Genomic DNA, 23,444 nt, shown 5'->3' on the forward strand with positions numbered 1-23,444 from the left:
GAGAGTAACTCTTGCTGGCCAAGAAGACCAATGTCAGTTCAGCTTGAGCAGGTGAAAGCTTGCCTGATTCTGCAAAAGGATGAGATTACGCTTTTGGGTTAGAAGTGGTTGCGGGCTACTGCATACTAAGAAACCGTTTATTGAGGTCCGGTTGGATTACTCGATCTTCTCCCACCTCAAAATCAGCTGTTAATTCAGTGTTCTATACCAATGAGCTATTTTTGTCCTCCCTGCCCCTTCCAGCGAATGGGTCCCCCTGACTAACAAAAGTGATTCAAACAGATTTGTATACCTTTTCATAGGAGACTTCATGACGTATTTTATACTGTGCCAATGCAAGGTAGATTGAGTAATGATCTGGACAGCCCCATACTGGAGAACTGCAGCGCCTGTCAACCTGATCCCTTCTGCTGGTATTGTTAAACAACATCAAGATTTAAAAGTATTAAACCGCAAGAGTTGGCTGGAGTAAGGCTGAAGGCTCCAATGTTTGGGAGTTGCACAGTTCTCAGTCTTTTCATGTTTCTCTCAAAGAGTGAAGGGCCCTCTTATTTCTCCTTCTCATTCATATATGGAATTGAATGAGGGCTAATCAAAAAATGAATTAGAGCTGGACGTAGGAATGCAGCAGAAGACCCAGCAAACGCATTTCAAAGTTGCTCTTCTAAGGATACTTTTGTACTTGACAGATCAATTTAATCCTACAGGTGCTCTAAAATGAAGAATGCATTTCAGTCATTCTTGCAGAAAATCACACAGCCATCTATTCTAGGCTGCACAGAGTTTTCCGTCCTCTCCACCTGCTAGATTGTTGTTGCAATATGTTGCAATTCTGGAGAATTGTCTGCTATGCTAGAATGCTCGGCCCAGTTCAAATGTTCATTGTACTTCCTGCAAAAATATCAAAAGAAAAACAAAGATTTGGTTTTGGAAAAATAATTCATTACCATCTTGTAAAAATCAAAACGTTCACATTTGAGTCAAAAAAAGAGAGGCTAGGTCTCACTATTTTGCTCAGGCTGTGTTACACCTACTGCTCTCAGGTGCTGTCCTGCTACCGATGGGCATGGAAGCTTTGGCCTGCTCTGTTTTCAGCCTGGGTTGGTGCACCTCTCATTACACAACCTGAAATTCTAGAGCTCCCTCTAGAACACCATATTGATACCCAGCGTAGCATGGACACCTGATCAACACAGCTGAGTGCAGCCCAGAACCCCTGAGCTCAAACAATCCACAAGCCTCAGCCTCCCAAGTAGCTAGGACAACAGGCACACGCCACCATGCCCGGCAAACACAGCACATGTCCTAATGATGAAATGCATTGCTTAAGTAAGGATAATGATAAAGTACGGTGTAATGAATTGATGGTATGCCAACCGTATTTCAAGAAAATCTATTTCACTATCCTTCAAAGAAAGGAAAATAATGTCTTATCAAGAAACAGTGTGAATATGGGAAGGGCCTTTAAAAAGATGTGGAGTTTCCTAAAGGAAAAGAAGAGGGTTGAACTGATTTAAGGGAGAGAGGAAGTAGGGTCAGAAAGTTTGTGAAGGGGATGTGAAAACAATATAGATACTAGTATTTAGTGAGTGAGAGATAGGTAGAGGGAGAGAGGAGAAAGAAAGTGAGAGAGAAGAGCCAACTTAGGGCTGAGTTTCTCATTATCTGCCAGTGACTCCCTGTAGAACCTTACAGGCACAATTCAGGCTCTCCTGTAGCCATCCATCCCTTCTTGTTATGCCGAGCCAGCCAATGTTGAGAAAAGCAGCAAGGGTCACAATGATGGAAGACATCTGCCACATTGGAAGTTATAAAGTGGTATGGAGTGGGAGGGCTAGAAGAGTTATTATAAAGAATGAATACGCGTCATTCTGTTCTCTAGCCTCAACAGCTTCAAGAGAGGAACTCTTGCTGGCCGAGAAGACCAATGTCAGTTCAGCTTGAGCAGGTGAAAGCTTGCCTGATTCTGCAAAAGGATGAGATTACGCTTTTGGGTTAGAAGTGGTTGCGGGCTACTGCATACTAAGAAACCGTTTATTGAGGTCCGGTTGGATTACTCGATCTTCTCCCACCTCAAAATCAGCTGCTAATTCAGTGTTCTATACCAATGAGCTATTTTTGTCCTCCCTGCCCCTTCCAGCGAATGGGTCCCCCTGACTAACAAAAGTGATTCAAACAGATTTGTATACCTTTTCATAGGAGACTTCATAACGTATTTTATACTGTGCCAATGCAAGGTAGATTGAGTAATGATCTGGACAGCCCCATACTGGAGAACTGCAGCGCCTGTCAACCTGATCCCTTCTGCTGGTATTGTTAAACAACATCAAGGTTTAAAAGTATTAAACCGCAAGAGTTGGCTGGAGTAAGGCCGAAGGCTCCAATGTTTGGGAGTTGCACAGTTCTCAGTCTTTTCATGTTTCTCTCAAAGAGCGAAGGGCCCTCTTATTTCTCCTTCTCATTCATATATGGAATTGAATGAGGGCTAATCAAAAAATGAATTAGAGCTGGACGTAGGAATGCAGCAGAAGACCCAGCAAACGCATTTCAAAGTTGCTCTTCTAAGGATACCTTTGTACTTGACAGATCAATTTAATCCTACAGGTGCTCTAAAATGAAGAATGCATTTCAGTCATCCTTGCAGAAAATCACACAGCCATCTATTCTAGGCTGCACAGAGTTTTCCGTCCTCTCCACCTGCTAGCTTGTTGTTGCAATATGTTGCAATTCTGGGGAATTGTCTGCTATGCTAGAATGCCCGGCCCAGTTCAATTGTTCATTGTACTTCCTGCAAAAATATCAAAAGAAAAACAAAGATTTGGTTTTGGAAAAATAATTCATTACCATCTTGTAAAAATCAAAACGTTCACATTTGAGTCAAAAAAAGAGAGGCTAGGTCTCACTATTTTGCTCAAGCTGTGTTACACCTACTGCTCTCAGGTGCTGTCCTGCTACCGATGGGCATGGAAGCTTTGGCCTGCTCTGTTTCCAGCCTGGGTCAGTGCACCTCTCATTACACAACCTGAAATTCTAGAGCTCCCTCTAGAACACCATATTGATACCCAACTTAGCATGGACACCTGATCAACACAGCTGAGTGCAGCCCAGAACCCCTGAGCTCAAGCAATCCACAAGCCTCAGCTTCCCAAGTAGCTAGGACAACAGGCACACGCCACCATGCCCGGCAATTACTGCACATGTCCTAATGATGAAATGCATTGCTTAAGTAAGGATAATGATAAAGTACGGTGTTATGAATTGATGGTATGCCAACCGTATTTCAAGAAAATCTATTTCACTATCCTTCAAAGAAAGGAAAATAATGTCTTATCAAGAAGCAGTGTGAATATGGGAAGGGCCTTTAAAAAGATGTGGAGTTTCCTAAAGGAAAAGAAGAGGGTTGAACTGATTTAAGGGAGAGAGGAAGTAGGGTCAGAAAGTTTGTGAAGGGGATGTAAATACAATATAGATACTAGTATTTAGTGAGTGAGAGATAGGTAGAGGGAGAGAGGAGATAGAAAGTGAGGGAGAAGAGCCAACTTAGGGCTGAGTTTCTCATTATTTGCCAGTGACTCCCTGTAGAACCTTACAGGCACAATTCAGGCTCTCCTGTAGCCATCCATCCCTTCTTGTTATGCCGAGCCAGCCAATGTTGAGAAAAGCAGCAAGGGTCACAATGATGGAAGACATCTGCCACATTGGAAGTTATAAAGTGGTACGGAGTGGGAGGGCTAGAAGAGTTATTATAAAGAATGAATACGCGTCATTCTGTTCTCTAGCCTCAACAGCTTCAAGAGAGGAACTCTTGCTGGCCGAGAAGACCAATGTCAGTTCAGCTTGAGCAGGTGAAAGCTTGCCTGATTCTGCAAAAGGATGAGATGACGCTTTTGGGTTAGAAGTGGTTGCGGGCTACTGCATACTAAGAAACCGTTTATTGAGGTCCGGTTGGATTACTCGATCTTCTCCCACCTCAAAATCAGCTGCTAATTCAGTCTTCTATACCAATGAGCTATTTTTGTCCTCCCTGCCCCTTCCAGCGAATGGGTCCCCCTGACTAACAAAAGTGATTCAAACAGATTTGTATACCTTTTCATAGGAGACTTCATGACGTATTTTATACTGTGCCAATGCAAGGTAGATTGAGTAATGATCTGGACAGCCCCATACTGGAGAACTGCAGCGCCTGTCAACCTGATCCCTTCTGCTGGGATTGTTAAACAACATCAAGGTTTAAAAGTATTAAACCGCAAGAGTTGGCTGGAGTAAGGCCGAAGGCTCCAATGTTTGGGAGTTGCACAGTTCTCAGTCTTTTCATGTTTCTCTCAAAGAGCGAAGGGCCCTCTTATTTCTCCTTCTCATTCATATATGGAATTGAATGAGGGCTAATCAAAAAATGAATTAGAGCTCGACGTAGGAATGCAGCAGAAGACCCAGCAAACGCATTTCAAAGTTGCTCTTCTAAGGATACTTTTGTACTTGACAGATCAATTTAATCCTACAGGTGCTCTAAAATGAAGAATGCATTTCAGTCATCCTTGCAGAAAATCACACAGCCATCTATTCTAGGCTGCACAGAGTTTTCCGTCCTCTCCACCTGCTAGCTTGTTGTTGCAATATGTTGCAATTCTGGGGAATTGTCTGCTATGCTAGAATGCCCGGCCCAGTTCAATTGTTCATTGTACTTCCTGCAAAAATATCAAAAGAAAAACAAAGATTTGGTTTTGGAAAAATAATTCATTACCATCTTGTAAAAATCAAAACGTTCACATTTGAGTCAAAAAAAGAGAGGCTAGGTCTCTCTATTTTGCTCAAGCTGTGTTACACCTACTGCTCTCAGGTGCTGTCCTGCTACCGATGGGCATGGAAGCTTTGGCCTGCTCTGTTTCCAGCCTGGGTCAGTGCACCTCTCATTACACAACCTGAAATTCTAGAGCTCCCTCTAGAACACCATATTGATACCCAACTTAGCATGGACACCTGATCAACACAGCTGAGTGCAGCCCAGAACCCCTGAGCTCAAGCAATCCACAAGCCTCAGCTTCCCAAGTAGCTAGGACAACAGGCACACGCCACCATGCCCGGCAAACACAGCACATGTCCTAATGATGAAATGCATTGCTTAAGTAAGGATAATGATAAAGTACGGTGTAATGAATTGATGGTATGCCAACCGTATTTCAAGAAAATCTATTTCACTATCCTTCAAAGAAAGGAAAATAATGTCTTATCAAGAAGCAGTGTGAATATGGGAAGGGCCTTTAAAAAAGATGTGGAGTTTCCTAAAGGAAAAGAAGAGGGTTGAACTGATTTAAGGGAGAGAGGAAGTAGGGTCAGAAAGTTTGTGAAGGGGATGTGAATACAATATAGATACTAGTATTTAGTGAGTGAGAGATAGGTAGAGGGAGAGAGGAGAAAGAAAGTGAGGGAGAAGAGCCAACTTAGGGCTGAGTTTCTCGTTATCTGCCAGTGACTCCCTGTAGAACCTTACATGCACAATTCAGGCTCTCCTGTAGCCATCCATCCCTTCTTGTTATGCCGAGCCAGCCAATGTTGAGAAAAGCAGCAAGGGTCACAATGATGGAAGACATCTGCCACATTGGAAGTTATAAAGTGGTATGGAGTGGGAGGGCTAGAAGAGTTATTATAAAGAATGAATATGCGTCATTCTGTTCTCTAGCCTCAACAGCTTCAAGAGAGTAACTCTTGCTGGCCAAGAAGACCAATGTCAGTTCAGCTTGAGCAGGTAAAAGCTTGCCTGATTCTGCAAAAGGATGAGATTACGCTTTTGGGTTAGAAGTGGTTGCGGGCTACTGCATACTAAGAAACCGTTTATTGAGGTCCGGTTGGATTACTCGATCTTCTCCCACCTCAAAATCAGCTGTTAATTCAGTGTTCTATACCAATGAGCTATTTTTGTCCTCCCTGCCCCTTCCAGCGAATGGGTCCCCCTGACTAACAAAAGTGATTCAAACAGATTTGTATACCTTTTCATAGGAGACTTCATGACGTATTTTATACTGTGCCAATGCAAGGTAGATTGAGTAATGATCTGGACAGCCCCATACTGGAGAACTGCAGCGCCTGTCAACCTGATCCCTTCTGCTGGTATTGTTAAACAACATCAAGATTTAAAAGTATTAAACCGCAAGAGTTGGCTGGAGTAAGGCCGAAGGCTCCAATGTTTGGGAGTTGCACAGTTCTCAGTCTTTTCATGTTTCTCTCAAAGAGTGAAGGGCCCTCTTATTTCTCCTTCTCATTCATATATGGAATTGAATGAGGGCTAATCAAAAAATGAATTAGAGCTGGACGTAGGAATGCAGCAGAAGACCCAGCAAACGCATTTCAAAGTTGCTCTTCTAAGGATACTTTTGTACTTGACAGATCAATTTAATCCTACAGGTGCTCTAAAATGAAGAATGCATTTCAGTCATTCTTGCAGAAAATCACACAGCCATCTATTCTAGGCTGCACAGAGTTTTCCGTCCTCTCCACCTGCTAGATTGTTGTTGCAATATGTTGCAATTCTGGAGAATTGTCTGCTATGCTAGAATGCCCGGCCCAGTTCAAATGTTCATTGTACTTCCTGCAAAAATATCAAAAGAAAAACAAAGATTTGGTTTTGGAAAAATAATTCATTACCATCTTGTAAAAATCAAAACGTTCACATTTGAGTCAAAAAAAGAGAGGCTAGGTCTCACTATTTTGCTCAGGCTGTGTTACACCTACTGCTCTCAGGTGCTGTCCTGCTACCGATGGGCATGGAAGCTTTGGCCTGCTCTGTTTTCAGCCTGGGTTGGTGCACCTCTCATTACACAACCTGAAATTCTAGAGCTCCCTCTAGAACACCATATTGATACCCAGCGTAGCATGGACACCTGATCAACACAGCTGAGTGCAGCCCAGAACCCCTGAGCTCAAGCAATCCACAAGCCTCAGCCTCCCAAGTAGCTAGGACAACAGGCACACGCCACCATGCCCGGCAAACACAGCACATGTCCTAATGATGAAATGCATTGCTTAAGTAAGGATAATGATAAAGTACGGTGTAATGAATTGATGGTATGCCAACCGTATTTCAAGAAAATCTATTTCACTATCCTTCAAAGAAAGGAAAATAATGTCTTATCAAGAAGCAGTGTGAATATGGGAAGGGCCTTTAAAAAGATGTGGAGTTTCCTAAAGGAAAAGAAGAGGGTTGAACTGATTTAAGGGAGAGAGGAAGTAGGGTCAGAAAGTTTGTGAAGGGGATGTGAAAACAATATAGATACTAGTATTTAGTGAGTGAGAGATAGGTAGAGGGAGAGAGGAGAAAGAAAGTGAGAGAGAAGAGCCAACTTAGGGCTGAGTTTCTCATTATCTGCCAGTGACTCCCTGTAGAACCTTACAGGCACAATTCAGGCTCTCCTGTAGCCATCCATCCCTTCTTGTTATGCCGAGCCAGCCAATGTTGAGAAAAGCAGCAAGGGTCACAATGATGGAAGACATCTGCCACATTGGAAGTTATAAAGTGGTATGGAGTGGGAGGGCTAGAAGAGTTATTATAAAGAATGAATATGCGTCATTCTGTTCTCTAGCCTCATCAGCTTCAAGAGAGGAACTCTTGCTGGCCGAGAAGACCAATGTCCGTTCAGCTTGAGCAGGTGAAAGCTTGCCTGATTCTGCAAAAGGATGAGATTACGCTTTTGGGTTAGAAGTGGTTGCGGGCTACTGCATACTAAGAAACCGTTTATTGAGGTCCGGTTGGATTACTCGATCTTCTCCCACCTCAAAATCAGCGGCTAATTCAGAGTTCTATACCAATGAGCTATTTTTGTCCTCCCTGCCCCTTCCAGCGAATGGGTCCCCCTGACTAACAAAAGTGATTCAAACAGATTTGTATACCTTTTCATAGGAGACTTCATGACGTATTTTATACTGTGCCAATGCAAGGTAGATTGAGTAATGATCTGGACAGCCCCATACTGGAGAACTGCAGCGCCTGTCAACCTGATCCCTTCTGCTGGGATTGTTAAACAACATCAAGATTTAAAAGTATTAAACCGCAAGAGTTGGCTGGAGTAAGGCCGAAGGCTCCAATGTTTGGGAGTTACACAGTTCTCAGTCTTTTCATGTTTCTCTGAAAGAGCGAAGGGCCCTCTTATTTCTCCTTCTCATTCATATATGGAATTGAATGAGAGCTAATCAAAACATGAATTAGAGCTGGAAGTAGGAATGCAGCAGAAGACCCAGCAAACGCATTTCAAAGTTGCTCTTCTAAGGATACTTTAGTACTTGACAGATCAATTTAATCCTACAGGTGCTCTAAAATGAAGAATGCATTTCAGTCATCCATGCAGAAAATCACACAGCCATCTATTCTAGGCTGCACAGAGTTTTCAGTCCCCTCCACCTGCTAGATTGTTGTTGCAATATGTCGCAATTCTGGAGAATTGTCTGCTATGCTAGAATGCCCGGCCCAGTTCAAATGTTCATTGTACTTCCTGCAAAAATATCAAAAGAAAAACAAAGATTTGGTTTGGAAAATAATTCATTACCATCTTGTAAAAATCAAAACGTTCACATTTGAGTCAAAAAAAGAGAGGCTAGGTCTCACTATTTTGCTCAGGCTGTGTTACACCTATTGCTCTGAGGTGCTGTCCTGCTACCGATGGGCATGGAAGCTTTGGCCTGCTCTGTTTTCAGCCTGGGTCGGTGCACCTCTCATTACACAACCTGAAATTCTAGAGCTCCCTCTAGAACACCATATTGATACCCAACGTAGCATGGACACCTGATCAACACAGCTGAGTGCAGCCCAGAACCCCTGAGCTCAAGCAATCCACAAGCCTCAGCCTCCCAAGTAGCTAGGACAACAGGCACAAGCCACCATGCCCGGCAAACACAGCACATGTCCTAATGATGAAATGCATTGCTTAAGTAAGGATAATGATAAAGTACGGTGTAATGAATTGATGGTATGCCAACCGTATTTCAAGAAAATCTATTTCACTATCCTTCAAAGAAAGGAAAATAATGTCTGATCAAGAAGCAGTGTGAATATGGGAAGGGCCTTTAAAAAAGATGTGGAGTTTCCTAAAGGAAAAGAAGAGGGTTGAACTGATTTAAGGGAGAGAGGAAGTAGGGTCAGAAAGTTTGTGAAGGGGATGTGAATACAATATAGATACTAGTATTTAGTGAGTGAGAGATAGGTAGAGGGAGAGAGGAGAAAGAAAGTGAGGGAGAAGAGCCAACTTAGGGCTGAGTTTCTCATTATCTGCCAGTGACTCCCTGTAGAACCTTACAGGCACAATTCAGGCTCTCCTGTAGCCATCCATCCCTTCTTGTTATGCCGAGCCAGCCAATGTTGAGAAAAGCAGCAAGGGTCACAATGATGGAAGACATCTGCCACATTGGAAGATATAAAGTGGTATGGAGTGGGAGGGCTAGAAGAGTTATTATAAAGAATGAATATGCGTCATTCTGTTCTCTAGCCTCAACAGCTTCAAGAGAGTAACTCTTGCTGGCCAAGAAGACCAATGTCAGTTCAGCTTGAGCAGGTGAAAGCTTGCCTGATTCTGCAAAAGGATGAGATTACGCTTTTGGGTTAGAAGTGGTTGCGGGCTACTGCATACTAAGAAACCGTTTATTGAGGTCCGGTTGGATTACTCGATCTTCTCCCACCTCAAAATCAGCTGTTAATTCAGTGTTCTATACCAATGAGCTATTTTTGTCCTCCCTGCCCCTTCCAGCGAATGGGTCCCCCTGACTAACAAAAGTGATTCAAACAGATTTGTATACCTTTTCATAGGAGACTTCATGACGTATTTTATACTGTGCCAATGCAAGGTAGATTGAGTAATGATCTGGACAGCCCCATACTGGAGAACTGCAGCGCCTGTCAACCTGATCCCTTCTGCTGGTATTGTTAAACAACATCAAGATTTAAAAGTATTAAACCGCAAGAGTTGGCTGGAGTAAGGCTGAAGGCTCCAATGTTTGGGAGTTGCACAGTTCTCAGTCTTTTCATGTTTCTCTCAAAGAGTGAAGGGCCCTCTTATTTCTCCTTCTCATTCATATATGGAATTGAATGAGGGCTAATCAAAAAATGAATTAGAGCTGGACGTAGGAATGCAGCAGAAGACCCAGCAAACGCATTTCAAAGTTGCTCTTCTAAGGATACTTTTGTACTTGACAGATCAATTTAATCCTACAGGTGCTCTAAAATGAAGAATGCATTTCAGTCATTCTTGCAGAAAATCACACAGCCATCTATTCTAGGCTGCACAGAGTTTTCCGTCCTCTCCACCTGCTAGATTGTTGTTGCAATATGTTGCAATTCTGGAGAATTGTCTGCTATGCTAGAATGCTCGGCCCAGTTCAAATGTTCATTGTACTTCCTGCAAAAATATCAAAAGAAAAACAAAGATTTGGTTTTGGAAAAATAATTCATTACCATCTTGTAAAAATCAAAACGTTCACATTTGAGTCAAAAAAAGAGAGGCTAGGTCTCACTATTTTGCTCAGGCTGTGTTACACCTACTGCTCTCAGGTGCTGTCCTGCTACCGATGGGCATGGAAGCTTTGGCCTGCTCTGTTTTCAGCCTGGGTTGGTGCACCTCTCATTACACAACCTGAAATTCTAGAGCTCCCTCTAGAACACCATATTGATACCCAGCGTAGCATGGACACCTGATCAACACAGCTGAGTGCAGCCCAGAACCCCTGAGCTCAAACAATCCACAAGCCTCAGCCTCCCAAGTAGCTAGGACAACAGGCACACGCCACCATGCCCGGCAAACACAGCACATGTCCTAATGATGAAATGCATTGCTTAAGTAAGGATAATGATAAAGTACGGTGTAATGAATTGATGGTATGCCAACCGTATTTCAAGAAAATCTATTTCACTATCCTTCAAAGAAAGGAAAATAATGTCTTATCAAGAAACAGTGTGAATATGGGAAGGGCCTTTAAAAAGATGTGGAGTTTCCTAAAGGAAAAGAAGAGGGTTGAACTGATTTAAGGGAGAGAGGAAGTAGGGTCAGAAAGTTTGTGAAGGGGATGTGAAAACAATATAGATACTAGTATTTAGTGAGTGAGAGATAGGTAGAGGGAGAGAGGAGAAAGAAAGTGAGAGAGAAGAGCCAACTTAGGGCTGAGTTTCTCATTATCTGCCAGTGACTCCCTGTAGAACCTTACAGGCACAATTCAGGCTCTCCTGTAGCCATCCATCCCTTCTTGTTATGCCGAGCCAGCCAATGTTGAGAAAAGCAGCAAGGGTCACAATGATGGAAGACATCTGCCACATTGGAAGTTATAAAGTGGTATGGAGTGGGAGGGCTAGAAGAGTTATTATAAAGAATGAATACGCGTCATTCTGTTCTCTAGCCTCAACAGCTTCAAGAGAGGAACTCTTGCTGGCCGAGAAGACCAATGTCAGTTCAGCTTGAGCAGGTGAAAGCTTGCCTGATTCTGCAAAAGGATGAGATTACGCTTTTGGGTTAGAAGTGGTTGCGGGCTACTGCATACTAAGAAACCGTTTATTGAGGTCCGGTTGGATTACTCGATCTTCTCCCACCTCAAAATCAGCTGCTAATTCAGTGTTCTATACCAATGAGCTATTTTTGTCCTCCCTGCCCCTTCCAGCGAATGGGTCCCCCTGACTAACAAAAGTGATTCAAACAGATTTGTATACCTTTTCATAGGAGACTTCATAACGTATTTTATACTGTGCCAATGCAAGGTAGATTGAGTAATGATCTGGACAGCCCCATACTGGAGAACTGCAGCGCCTGTCAACCTGATCCCTTCTGCTGGTATTGTTAAACAACATCAAGGTTTAAAAGTATTAAACCGCAAGAGTTGGCTGGAGTAAGGCCGAAGGCTCCAATGTTTGGGAGTTGCACAGTTCTCAGTCTTTTCATGTTTCTCTCAAAGAGCGAAGGGCCCTCTTATTTCTCCTTCTCATTCATATATGGAATTGAATGAGGGCTAATCAAAAAATGAATTAGAGCTGGACGTAGGAATGCAGCAGAAGACCCAGCAAACGCATTTCAAAGTTGCTCTTCTAAGGATACCTTTGTACTTGACAGATCAATTTAATCCTACAGGTGCTCTAAAATGAAGAATGCATTTCAGTCATCCTTGCAGAAAATCACACAGCCATCTATTCTAGGCTGCACAGAGTTTTCCGTCCTCTCCACCTGCTAGCTTGTTGTTGCAATATGTCGCAATTCTGGAGAATTGTCTGCTATGCTAGAATGCCCGGCCCAGTTCAAATGTTCATTGTACTTCCTGCAAAAATATCAAAAGAAAAACAAAGATTTAGTTTTGGAAAAATAATTCATTACCATCTTGTAAAAATCAAAACGTTCACATTTGAGTCAAAAAAAGAGAGGCTAGGTCTCACTATTTTGCTCAAGCTGTGTTACACCTACTGCTCTCAGGTACTGTCCTGCTACCAATGGGCATGGAAGCTTTGGCCTGCTCTGTTTCCAGCCTGGGTCGGTGCACCTCTCATTACACAACCTGAAATTCTAGAGCTCCCTCTAGAACACCATATTGATACCCAACTTAGCATGGACACCTGATCAACACAGCTGAGTGCAGCCCAGAACCCCTGAGCTCAAGCAATCCACAAGCCTCACCCTCCCAAGTAGCTAGGACAACAGGCACACGCCACCATGCCCAGCAATTACTGCACATGTCCTAATGATGAAATGCATTGCTTAAGTAAGGATAATGATAAAGTACGGTGTAATGAATTGATGGTATGCCAACCGTATTTCAAGAAAATCTATTTCACTATCCTTCAAAGAAAGGAAAATAATGTCTTATCAAGAAGCAGTGTGAATATGGGAAGGGCCTTTAAAAAGATGTGGAGTGTCCTAAAGGAAAAGAAGAGGGTTGAACTGATTTAAGGGAGAGAGGAAGTAGGGTCAGAAAGTTTGTGAAGGGGATGTGAATACAATATAGATACTAGTATTTAGTGAGTGAGAGATAGGTAGAGGGAGAGAGGAGAAAGAAAGTGAGGGAGAAGAGCCAACTTAGGGCTGAGTTTCTCATTATCTGCCAGTGACTCCCTGTAGAACCTTACAGGCACAATTCAGGCTCTCCTGTAGCCATCCATCCCTTCTTGTTATGCCGAGCCAGCCAATGTTGAGAAAAGCAGCAAGGGTCACAATGATGGAAGACATCTGCCACATTGGAAGTTATAAAGTGGTATGGAGTGGGAGGGCTAGAAGAGTTATTATAAAGAATGAATATGCGTCATTCTGTTCTCTAGCCTCAACAGCTTCAAGAGAGTAACTCTTGCTGGCCAAGAAGACCAATGTCAGTTCAGCTTGAGCAGGTGAAAGCTTGCCTGATTCTGCAAAAGGATGAGATTACGCTTTTGGGTTAGAAGTGGTTGCGGGCTACTGCATACTAAGAAACAGTTTATTGAGGTCCGGTTGGATTACTCGATCTTCTCCCACCTCAAAATCAGCTGCTAATTCAGTGTTCTATACCAATGAGCTATTTTTGTCCTCCCTGCCCCTTTCAGCGAATGGATCCCCCTGACTAACAAAAGTGATTCAAACAGATTTGTATACCTTTTCATAGGAGACTTCATGACGTATTTTATACTGTGCCAATGCAAGGTAGATTGAGTAATGATCTGGACAGCCCCATACTGGAGAACTGCAGCGCCTGTCAACCTGATCCCTTCTGCTGGTATTGTTAAACAACATCAAGATTTAAAAGTATTAAACCGCAAGAGTTGGCTGGAGTAAGGCCGAAGGCTCCAATGTTTGGGAGTTGCACAGTTCTCAGTCTTTTCATGTTTCTCTCAAAGAGCGAAGGGCCCTCTTATTTCTCCTTCTCATTCATATATGGAATTGAATGAGGGCTAATCAAAAAATGAATTAGAGCTGGACGTAGGAATGCAGCAGAAGACCCAGCAAACGCATTTCAAAGTTGCTCTTCTAAGGATACCTTTGTACTTGACAGATCAATTTAATCCTACAGGTGCTCTAAAATGAAGAATGCATTTCAGTCATCCTTGCAGAAAATCACACAGCCATCTATTCTAGGCTGCACAGAGTTTTCCGTCCTCTCCACCTGCTAGCTTGTTGTTGCAATATGTCGCAATTCTGGAGAATTGTCTGCTATGCTAGAATGCCCGGCCCAGTTCAAATGTTCATTGTACTTCCTGCAAAAATATCAAAAGAAAAACAAAGATTTGGTTTTGGAAAAATAATTCATTACCATCTTGTAAAAATCAAAACGTTCACATTTGAGTCAAAAAAAGAGAGGCTAGGTCTCACTATTTTGCTCGGGCTGTGTTACACCTACTGCTCTCAGGTGATGTCCTGCTACCGATGGTCATGGAAGCTTTGGCCTGCTCTGTTTCCAGCCTGGGTCGGTGCACCTCTCATTACACAACCTGAAATTCTAGAGCTCCCTCTAGAACACCATATTGATACCCAACGTAGCATGGACACCTGATCAACACAGCTGAGTGCAGCCCAGAACCCCTGAGCTCAAGCAATCCACAAGCCTCAGCCTCCCAAGTAGCTAGGACAACAGGCACACGCCACATTGCCCGGCAAACACTGCACATGTCCTAATGATGAAATGCATTGCTTAAGTAAGGATAATGATAAAGTACGGTGTAATGAATTGATGGTATGCCAACCGTATTTCAAGAAAATCTATTTCACTATCCTTCAAAGAAAGGAAAATAATGTCTTATCAAGAAGCAGTGTGAATATGGGAAGGGCCTTTAAAAAAGATGTGGAGTTTCCTAAAGGAAAAGAAGAGGGTTGAACTGATTTAAGGGAGAGAGGAAGTAGGGTCAGAAAGTTTGTGAAGGGGATGTGAATACAATATAGATACTAGTATTTAGTGAGTGAGAGATAGGTAGAGGGAGAGAGGAGAAAGAAAGTGAGAGAGAAGAGCCAACTTAGGGCTGAGTTTCTCATTATCTGCCAGTGACTCCCTGTAGAACCTTACAGGCACAATTCAGGCTCTCCTGTAGCCATCCATCCCTTCTTGTTATGCCGAGCCAGCCAATGTTGAGAAAAGCAGCAAGGGTCACAATGATGGAAGACATCTGCCACATTGGAAGTTATAAAGTGGTATGAAGTGGGAGGGCTAGAAGAGTTATTATAAAGAATGAATACGCGTCATTCTGTTCTCTAGCCTCAACAGCTTCAAGAGAGGAACTCTTGCTGGCCGAGAAGACCAATGTCAGTTCAGCTTGAGCAGGTGAAAGCTTGCCTGATTCTGCAAAAGGATGAGATTACGCTTTTGGGTTAGAAGTGGTTGCGGGCTACTGCATACTAAGAAACCGTTTATTGAGGTCCGGTTGGATTACTCGATCTTCTCCCACCTCAAAATCAGCTGCTAATTCAGTGTTCTATACCAATGAGCTATTTTTGTCCTCCCTGCCCCTTCCAGCGAATGGGTCCCCCTGACTAACAAAAGTGATTCAAACAGATTTGTATACCTTTTCATAGGAGACTTCATGATGTATTTTATTCTGTGCCAATGCAAGGTAGATCGAGTAATGATCTGGACAGCCCCATACTGGAGAACTGCAGCGCCTGTCAACCTGATCCCTTCTGCTGGGATTGTTAAACAACATCAAGATTTAAAAGTATTACACCGCAAGAGTTGGCTGGAGTAAGGCCGAAGGCTCCAATGTTTGGGAGTTGCACAGTTCTCAGTCTTTTCATGTTTCTCTCAAAGAGCGAAGGGCCCTCTTATTTCTCCTTCTCATTCATATATGGAATTGAATGAGGGCTAATCAAAAAATGAATTAGAGCTGGACGTAGGAATGCAGCAGAAGACCCAGCAAACGCATTTCAAAGTTGCTCTTCTAAGGATACCTTTGTACTTGACAGATCAATTTAATCCTACAGGTGCTCTAAAATGAAGAATGCATTTCAGTCATCCTTGCAGAAAATCACACAGCCATCTATTCTAGGCTGCACAGAGTTTTCCGTCCTCTCCACCTGCTAGCTTGTTGTTGCAATATGTCGCAATTCTGGAGAATTGTCTGCTATGCTAGAATGCCCGGCCCAGTTCAAATGTTCATTGTACTTCCTGCAAAAATATCAAAAGAAAAACAAAGATTTGGTTTTGGAAAAATAATTCATTACCATCTTGTAAAAATCAAAACGTTCACATTTGAGTCAAAAAAAGAGAGGCTAGGTCTCACTATTTTGCTCAGGCTGTGTTACACCTACTGCTCTCAGGTGCTGTCCTGCTACCGATGGGCATGGAAGCTTTGGCCTGCTCTGTTTTCAGCCTGGGTTGGTGCACCTCTCATTACACAACCTGAAATTCTAGAGCTCCCTCTAGAACACCATATTGATACCCAGCGTAGCATGGACACCTGATCAACACAGCTGAGTGCAGCCCAGAACCCCTGAGCTCAAGCAATCCACAAGCCTCAGCCTCCCAAGTAGCTAGGACAACAGGCACACGCCACCATGCCCGGCAAACACAGCACATGTCCTAATGATGAAATGCATTGCTTAAGTAAGGATAATGATAAAGTACGGTGTAATGAATTGATGGTATGCCAACCGTATTTCAAGAAAATCTATTTCACTATCCTTCAAAGAAAGGAAAATAATGTCTTATCAAGAAGCAGTGTGAATATGGGAAGGGCCTTTAAAAAGATGTGGAGTTTCCTAAAGGAAAAGAAGAGGGTTGAACTGATTTAAGGGAGAGAGGAAGTAGGGTCAGAAAGTTTGTGAAGGGGATGTGAAAACAATATAGATACTAGTATTTAGTGAGTGAGAGATAGGTAGAGGGAGAGAGGAGAAAGAAAGTGAGAGAGAAGAGCCAACTTAGGGCTGAGTTTCTCATTATCTGCCAGTGACTCCCTGTAGAACCTTACAGGCACAATTCAGGCTCTCCTGTAGCCATCCATCCCTTCTTGTTATGCCGAGCCAGCCAATGTTGAGAAAAGCAGCAAGGGTCACAATGATGGAAGACATCTGCCACATTGGAAGTTATAAAGTGGTATGGAGTGGGAGGGCTAGAAGAGTTATTATAAAGAATGAATATGCGTCATTCTGTTCTCTAGCCTCATCAGCTTCAAGAGAGGAACTCTTGCTGGCCGAGAAGACCAATGTCAGTTCAGCTTGAGCAGGTGAAAGCTTGCCTGATTCTGCAAAAGGATGAGATTACGCTTTTGGGTTAGAAGTGGTTGCGGGCTACTGCATACTAAGAAACCGTTTATTGAGGTCCGGTTGGATTACTCGATCTTCTCCCACCTCAAAATCAGCGGCTAATTCAGAGTTCTATACCAATGAGCTATTTTTGTCCTCCCTGCCCCTTCCAGCGAATGGGTCCCCCTGACTAACAAAAGTGATTCAAACAGATTTGTATACCTTTTCATAGGAGACTTCATGACGTATTTTATACTGTGCCAATGCAAGGTAGATTGAGTAATGATCTGGACAGCCCCATACTGGAGAACTGCAGCGCCTGTCAACCTGATCCCTTCTGCTGGGATTGTTAAACAACATCAAGATTTAAAAGTATTTAACCGCAAGAGTTGGCTGGAGTAATGCCGAAGGCTCCAATGTTTGGGAGTTACACAGTTATCAGTCTTTTCATGTTTCTCTCAAAGAGCGAAGGGCCCTCTCATTTCTCCTTCTCATTTATATATGGAATTGAATGAGGGCTAATCAAAAAATGAATTCGAGCTGGACGTAGGAATGCAGCAGAAGACCCAGCAAACGCATTTCAAAGTTGCTCTTCTAAGGATACTTTTGTACTTGACAGATCAATTTAATCCTACAGGTGCTCTAAAATGAAGAATGCATTTCAGTAATCCTTGCAGAAAATCACACAGCCATCTATTCTAGGCTGCACAGATTTTTCAGTCCTCTCCACCTGCTAGCTTGTTGTTGCAATTCTGGAGAATTGTCTGCTATGCTAGAATGCCCGGCCCAGTTCAAATGTTCATTGTACTTCCTGCAAAAATATCAAAAGAAAAACAAAGATTTGGTTTTGGAAAAATAATTCATTACCATCTTGTAAAAATCAAAACGTTCACATTTGAGTCAAAAAAAGAGAGGCTAGGTCTCACTATTTTGCTCAAGCTGTGTTACACCTACTGCTCTCAGGTGCTGTCCTGCTACCGATGGGCATGGAAGCTTTGGCCTGCTCTGTTTCCAGCCTGGGTCGGTGCACCTCTCATTACACAACCTGAAATTCTAGAGCTCCCTCTAGAACACCATATTGATACCCAACGTAGCATGGACACCTGATCAACATAGCTGAGTGCAGCCCAGAACCCCTGAGCTCAAGCAATCTACAAGCCTCAGCCTCCCAAGTAGCTAGGACAACAGGCACAAGCCACCATGCCCGGCAAACACAGCACATGTCCTAATGATGAAATGCATTGCTTAAGTAAGGATAATGATAAAGTACGGTGTAATGAATTGATGGTATGCCAACCGTATTTCAAGAAAATCTATTTCACTATCCTTCAAAGAAAGGAAAATAATGTCTGATCAAGAAGCAGTGTGAATATGGGAAGGGCCTTTAAAAAAGATGTGGAGTTTCCTAAAGGAAAAGAAGAGGGTTGAACTGATTTAAGGGAGAGAGGAAGTAGAGTCAGAAAGTTTGTGAAGGGGATGTGAATACAATATAGATACTAGTATTTAGTGAGTGAGAGATAGGTAGAGGGAGAGAGGAGAAAGAAAGTGAGGGAGAAGAGCCAACTTAGGGCTGAGTTTCTCATTATCTGCCAGTGACTCCCTGTAGAACCTTACAGGCACAATTCAGGCTCTCCTGTAGCCATCCATCCCTTCTTGTTATGCCGAGTCAGCCAATGTTGAGAAAAGCAGCAAGGGTCACAATGATGGAAGACATCTGCCACATTGGAAGTTATAAAGTGGTATGGAGTGGGAGGGCTAGAAGAGTTATTATAAAGAATGAATATGCGTCATTCTGTTCTCTAGCCTCAACAGCTTCAAGAGAGTAACTCTTGATGGCCAAGAAGACCAATGTCAGTTCAGCTTGAGCAGGTGAAAGCTTGCCTGATTCTGCAAAAGGATGAGATTACGCTTTTGGGTTAGAAGTGGTTGCGGGCTACTGCATACTAAGAAACCGTTTATTGAGGTCCGGTTGGATTACTCGATCTTCTCCCACCTCAAAATCAGCTGTTAATTCAGTGTTCTATACCAATGAGCTATTTTTGTCCTCCCTGCCCCTTCCAGCGAATGGGTCCCCCTGACTAACAAAAGTGATTCAAACAGATTTGTATACCTTTTCATAGGAGACTTCATGACGTATTTTATACTGTGCCAATGCAAGGTAGATTGAGTAATGATCTGGACAGCCCCATACTGGAGAACTGCAGCGCCTGTCAACCTGATCCCTTCTGCTGGTATTGTTAAACAACATCAAGATTTAAAAGTATTAAACCGCAAGAGTTGGCTGGAGTAAGGCCGAAGGCTCCAATGTTTGGGAGTTGCACAGTTCTCAGTCTTTTCATGTTTCTCTCAAAGAGTGAAGGGCCCTCTTATTTCTCCTTCTCATTCATATATGGAATTGAATGAGGGCTAATCAAAAAATGAATTAGAGCTGGACGTAGGAATGCAGCAGAAGACCCAGCAAACGCATTTCAAAGTTGCTCTTCTAAGGATACTTTTGTACTTGACAGATCAATTTAATCCTACAGGTGCTCTAAAATGAAGAATGCATTTCAGTCATTCTTGCAGAAAATCACACAGCCATCTATTCTAGGCTGCACAGAGTTTTCCGTCCTCTCCACCTGCTAGATTGTTGTTGCAATATGTTGCAATTCTGGAGAATTGTCTGCTATGCTAGAATGCCCGGCCCAGTTCAAATGTTCATTGTACTTCCTGCAAAAATATCAAAAGAAAAACAAAGATTTGGTTTTGGAAAAATAATTCATTACCATCTTGTAAAAATCAAAACGTTCACATTTGAGTCAAAAAAAGAGAGGCTAGGTCTCACTATTTTGCTCAGGCTGTGTTACACCTACTGCTCTCAGGTGCTGTCCTGCTACCGATGGGCATGGAAGCTTTGGCCTGCTCTGTTTTCAGCCTGGGTTGGTGCACCTCTCATTACACAACCTGAAATTCTAGAGCTCCCTCTAGAACACCATATTGATACCCAGCGTAGCATGGACACCTGATCAACACAGCTGAGTGCAGCCCAGAACCCCTGAGCTCAAGCAATCCACAAGCCTCAGCCTCCCAAGTAGCTAGGACAACAGGCACACGCCACCATGCCCGGCAAACACAGCACATGTCCTAATGATGAAATGCATTGCTTAAGTAAGGATAATGATAAAGTACGGTGTAATGAATTGATGGTATGCCAACCGTATTTCAAGAAAATCTATTTCACTATCCTTCAAAGAAAGGAAAATAATGTCTTATCAAGAAGCAGTGTGAATATGGGAAGGGCCTTTAAAAAGATGTGGAGTTTCCTAAAGGAAAAGAAGAGGGTTGAACTGATTTAAGGGAGAGAGGAAGTAGGGTCAGAAAGTTTGTGAAGGGGATGTGAAAACAATATAGATACTAGTATTTAGTGAGTGAGAGATAGGTAGAGGGAGAGAGGAGAAAGAAAGTGAGAGAGAAGAGCCAACTTAGGGCTGAGTTTCTCATTATCTGCCAGTGACTCCCTGTAGAACCTTACAGGCACAATTCAGGCTCTCCTGTAGCCATCCATCCCTTCTTGTTATGCCGAGCCAGCCAATGTTGAGAAAAGCAGCAAGGGTCACAATGATGGAAGACATCTGCCACATTGGAAGTTATAAAGTGGTATGGAGTGGGAGGGCTAGAAGAGTTATTATAAAGAATGAATATGCGTCATTCTGTTCTCTAGCCTCATCAGCTTCAAGAGAGGAACTCTTGCTGGCCGAGAAGACCAATGTCAGTTCAGCTTGAGCAGGTGAAAGCTTGCCTGATTCTGCAAAAGGATGAGATTACGCTTTTGGGTTAGAAGTGGTTGCGGGCTACTGCATACTAAGAAACCGTTTATTGAGGTCCGGTTGGATTACTCGATCTTCTCCCACCTCAAAATCAGCGGCTAATTCAGAGTTCTATACCAATGAGCTATTTTTGTCCTCCCTGCCCCTTCCAGCGAATGGGTCCCCCTGACTAACAAAAGTGATTCAAACAGATTTGTATACCTTTTCATAGGAGACTTCATGACGTATTTTATACTGTGCCAATGCAAGGTAGATTGAGTAATGATCTGGACAGCCCCATACTGGAGAACTGCAGCGCCTGTCAACCTGATCCCTTCTGCTGGGATTGTTAAACAACATCAAGATTTAAAAGTATTTAACCGCAAGAGTTGGCTGGAGTAAGGCCGAAGGCTCCAATGTTTGGGAGTTACACAGTTATCAGTCTTTTCATGTTTCTCTCAAAGAGCGAAGGGCCCTCTCATTTCTCCTTCTCATTTATATATGGAATTGAATGAGGGCTAATCAAAAAATGAATTCGAGCTGGACGTAGGAATGCAGCAGAAGACCCAGCAAACGCATTTCAAAGTTGCTCTTCTAAGGATACTTTTGTACTTGACAGATCAATTTAATCCTACAGGTGCTCTAAAATGAAGAATGCATTTCAGTAATCCTTGCAGAAAATCACACAGCCATCTATTCTAGGCTGCACAGATTTTTCCGTCCTCTCCACCTGCTAGCTTGTTGTTGCAATATGTTGCAATTCTGGAGAATTGTCTGCTATGCTAGAATGCCCGGCCCAGTTCAAATGTTCATTGTACTTCCTGCAAAAATATCCAAAGAAAAACAAAGATTTGGTTTTGGAAAAATAATTCATTACCATCTTGTAAAAATCAAAACATTCACATTTGAGTCAAAAAAAGAGAGGCTAGGTCTCACTATTTTGCTCAAGCTGTGTTACACCTACTGCTCTCAGGTGCTGTCCTGCTACCGATGGGCATGGAAGCTTTGGCCTGCTCTGTTTCCAACCTGGGTCGGTGCACCTCTCATTACACAACCTGAAATTCTAGAGCTCCCTCTAGAACACCATATTGATACCCAACGTAGCATGGACACCTGATCAACACAGCTGAGTGCAGCCCAGAACCTCTGAGCTCAAGCAATCCACAAGCCTCAGCCTCCCAAGTAACTAGGACAACAGGCATACGCCACCATGCCCGGCAAACACAGCACATGTCCTAATGATGAAATGCATTGCTTAAGTAAGGATAATGATAAAGTAAGGTGTAATGAATTGATGGTATGCCAACCGTATTTCAAGAAAATCTATTTCACTATCCTTCAAAGAAAGGAAAATAATGTCTTATCAAGAAGCAGTGTGAATATGGGAAGGGCCTTTAAAAAAGATGTGGAGTTTCCTAAAGGAAAAGAAGAGGGTTGAACTGATTTAAGGGAGAGTGGAAGTAGGGTCAGAAAGTTAGTGAAGGGGATGTGAATACAATATAGATACTAGTATTTAGAGAGTGAGAGATAGGTAGAGGGAGAGAGGAGAAAGAAAGTGAGAGAGAAAAGCCAACTTAGGGCTGAGTTTCTCATTATCTGCCAGTGACTCCCTGTAGAACCCTACAGGCACAATTCAGGCTCTCCTGTAGCCATCCATCCCTTCTTGTTATGCCGAGCCAGCCAATGTTGAGAAAAGCAGCAAGGGTCACAATGATGGAAGACATCTGCCACATTGGAAGTTATAAAGTGGTACGGAGTGGGAGGGCTAGAAGAGTTATTATAAAGAATGAATACGCGTCATTCTGTTCTCTAGCCTCAACAGCTTCAAGAGAGGAACTCTTGCTGGCCGAGAAGACCAATGTCAGTTCAGCTTGAGCAGGTGAAAGCTTGCCTGATTCTGCAAAAGGATGAGATTACGCTTTTGGGTTAGAAGTGGTTGCGGGCTACTGCATACTAAGAAACCGTTTATTGAGGTCCGGTTGGATTACTCGATCTTCTCCCACCTCAAAATCAGCTGCTAATTCAGTCTTCTATACCAATGAGCTATTTTTGTCCTCCCTGCCCCTTCCAGCGAATGGGTCCCCCTGACTAACAAAAGTGATTCAAACAGATTTGTATACCTTTTCATAGGAGACTTCATGACGTATTTTATACTGTGCCAATGCAAGGTAGACTGAGTAATGATCTGGACAGCCCCATACTGGAGAACTGCAGCGCCTGTCAACCTGATCCCTTCTGCTGGGATTGTTAAACAACATCAAGGTTTAAAAGTATTAAACCGCAAGAGTTGGCTGGAGTAAGGCCGAAGGCTCCAATGTTTGGGAGTTGCACAGTTCTCAGTCTTTTCATGTTTCTCTCAAAGAGCGAAGGGCCCTCTTATTTCTCCTTCTCATTCATATATGGAATTGAATGAGGGCTAATCAAAAAATGAATTAGAGCTCGACGTAGGAATGCAGCAGAAGACCCAGCAAACGCATTTCAAAGTTGCTCTTCTAAGGATACTTTTGTACTTGAC

The 23,444-nt window shown here is 43.0% G+C and overlaps 12 non-coding genes across 12 annotated transcripts; all 12 read right to left on the reverse strand.

The window, feature by feature from the left end:
• Positions 1 to 989: 989 nt before the first annotated feature.
• LOC147734009 (signal recognition particle RNA) lies at positions 990 to 1,289 on the reverse strand. The gene has a single exon (XR_015308141.1).
• A 1,597-nt stretch (positions 1,290 to 2,886) lies between these two features.
• LOC147734010 (signal recognition particle RNA) lies at positions 2,887 to 3,186 on the reverse strand. The gene has a single exon (XR_015308117.1).
• A 1,597-nt stretch (positions 3,187 to 4,783) lies between these two features.
• On the reverse strand, positions 4,784 to 5,083 carry LOC147734011 (signal recognition particle RNA). The gene has a single exon (XR_015308221.1).
• Positions 5,084 to 6,681: 1,598 nt separating this feature from the next.
• Positions 6,682 to 6,981, reverse strand: LOC147734012 (signal recognition particle RNA). The gene has a single exon (XR_015308061.1).
• Positions 6,982 to 8,576: 1,595 nt separating this feature from the next.
• Positions 8,577 to 8,876, reverse strand: LOC147734013 (signal recognition particle RNA). Its single transcript, XR_015307647.1, has one exon.
• A 1,598-nt stretch (positions 8,877 to 10,474) lies between these two features.
• Positions 10,475 to 10,774, reverse strand: LOC147734014 (signal recognition particle RNA). The gene has a single exon (XR_015308142.1).
• Positions 10,775 to 12,371: 1,597 nt separating this feature from the next.
• Positions 12,372 to 12,671, reverse strand: LOC147734015 (signal recognition particle RNA). The gene has a single exon (XR_015307709.1).
• Positions 12,672 to 14,268: 1,597 nt separating this feature from the next.
• On the reverse strand, positions 14,269 to 14,568 carry LOC147734016 (signal recognition particle RNA). The gene has a single exon (XR_015308274.1).
• A 1,598-nt stretch (positions 14,569 to 16,166) lies between these two features.
• LOC147734017 (signal recognition particle RNA) lies at positions 16,167 to 16,466 on the reverse strand. Its single transcript, XR_015308062.1, has one exon.
• Positions 16,467 to 18,053: 1,587 nt separating this feature from the next.
• LOC147734018 (signal recognition particle RNA) lies at positions 18,054 to 18,353 on the reverse strand. Its single transcript, XR_015308241.1, has one exon.
• Positions 18,354 to 19,951: 1,598 nt separating this feature from the next.
• On the reverse strand, positions 19,952 to 20,251 carry LOC147734019 (signal recognition particle RNA). The gene has a single exon (XR_015308063.1).
• A 1,597-nt stretch (positions 20,252 to 21,848) lies between these two features.
• On the reverse strand, positions 21,849 to 22,148 carry LOC147734020 (signal recognition particle RNA). The gene has a single exon (XR_015308079.1).
• Positions 22,149 to 23,444: the final 1,296 nt, after the last annotated feature.

Source organism: Lissotriton vulgaris, chromosome 1_2 (genome assembly GCF_964263255.1).
Source record: "Lissotriton vulgaris chromosome 1_2, aLisVul1.2, whole genome shotgun sequence".
Taxonomy (NCBI): Eukaryota; Metazoa; Chordata; class Amphibia; order Caudata; family Salamandridae; genus Lissotriton; species Lissotriton vulgaris.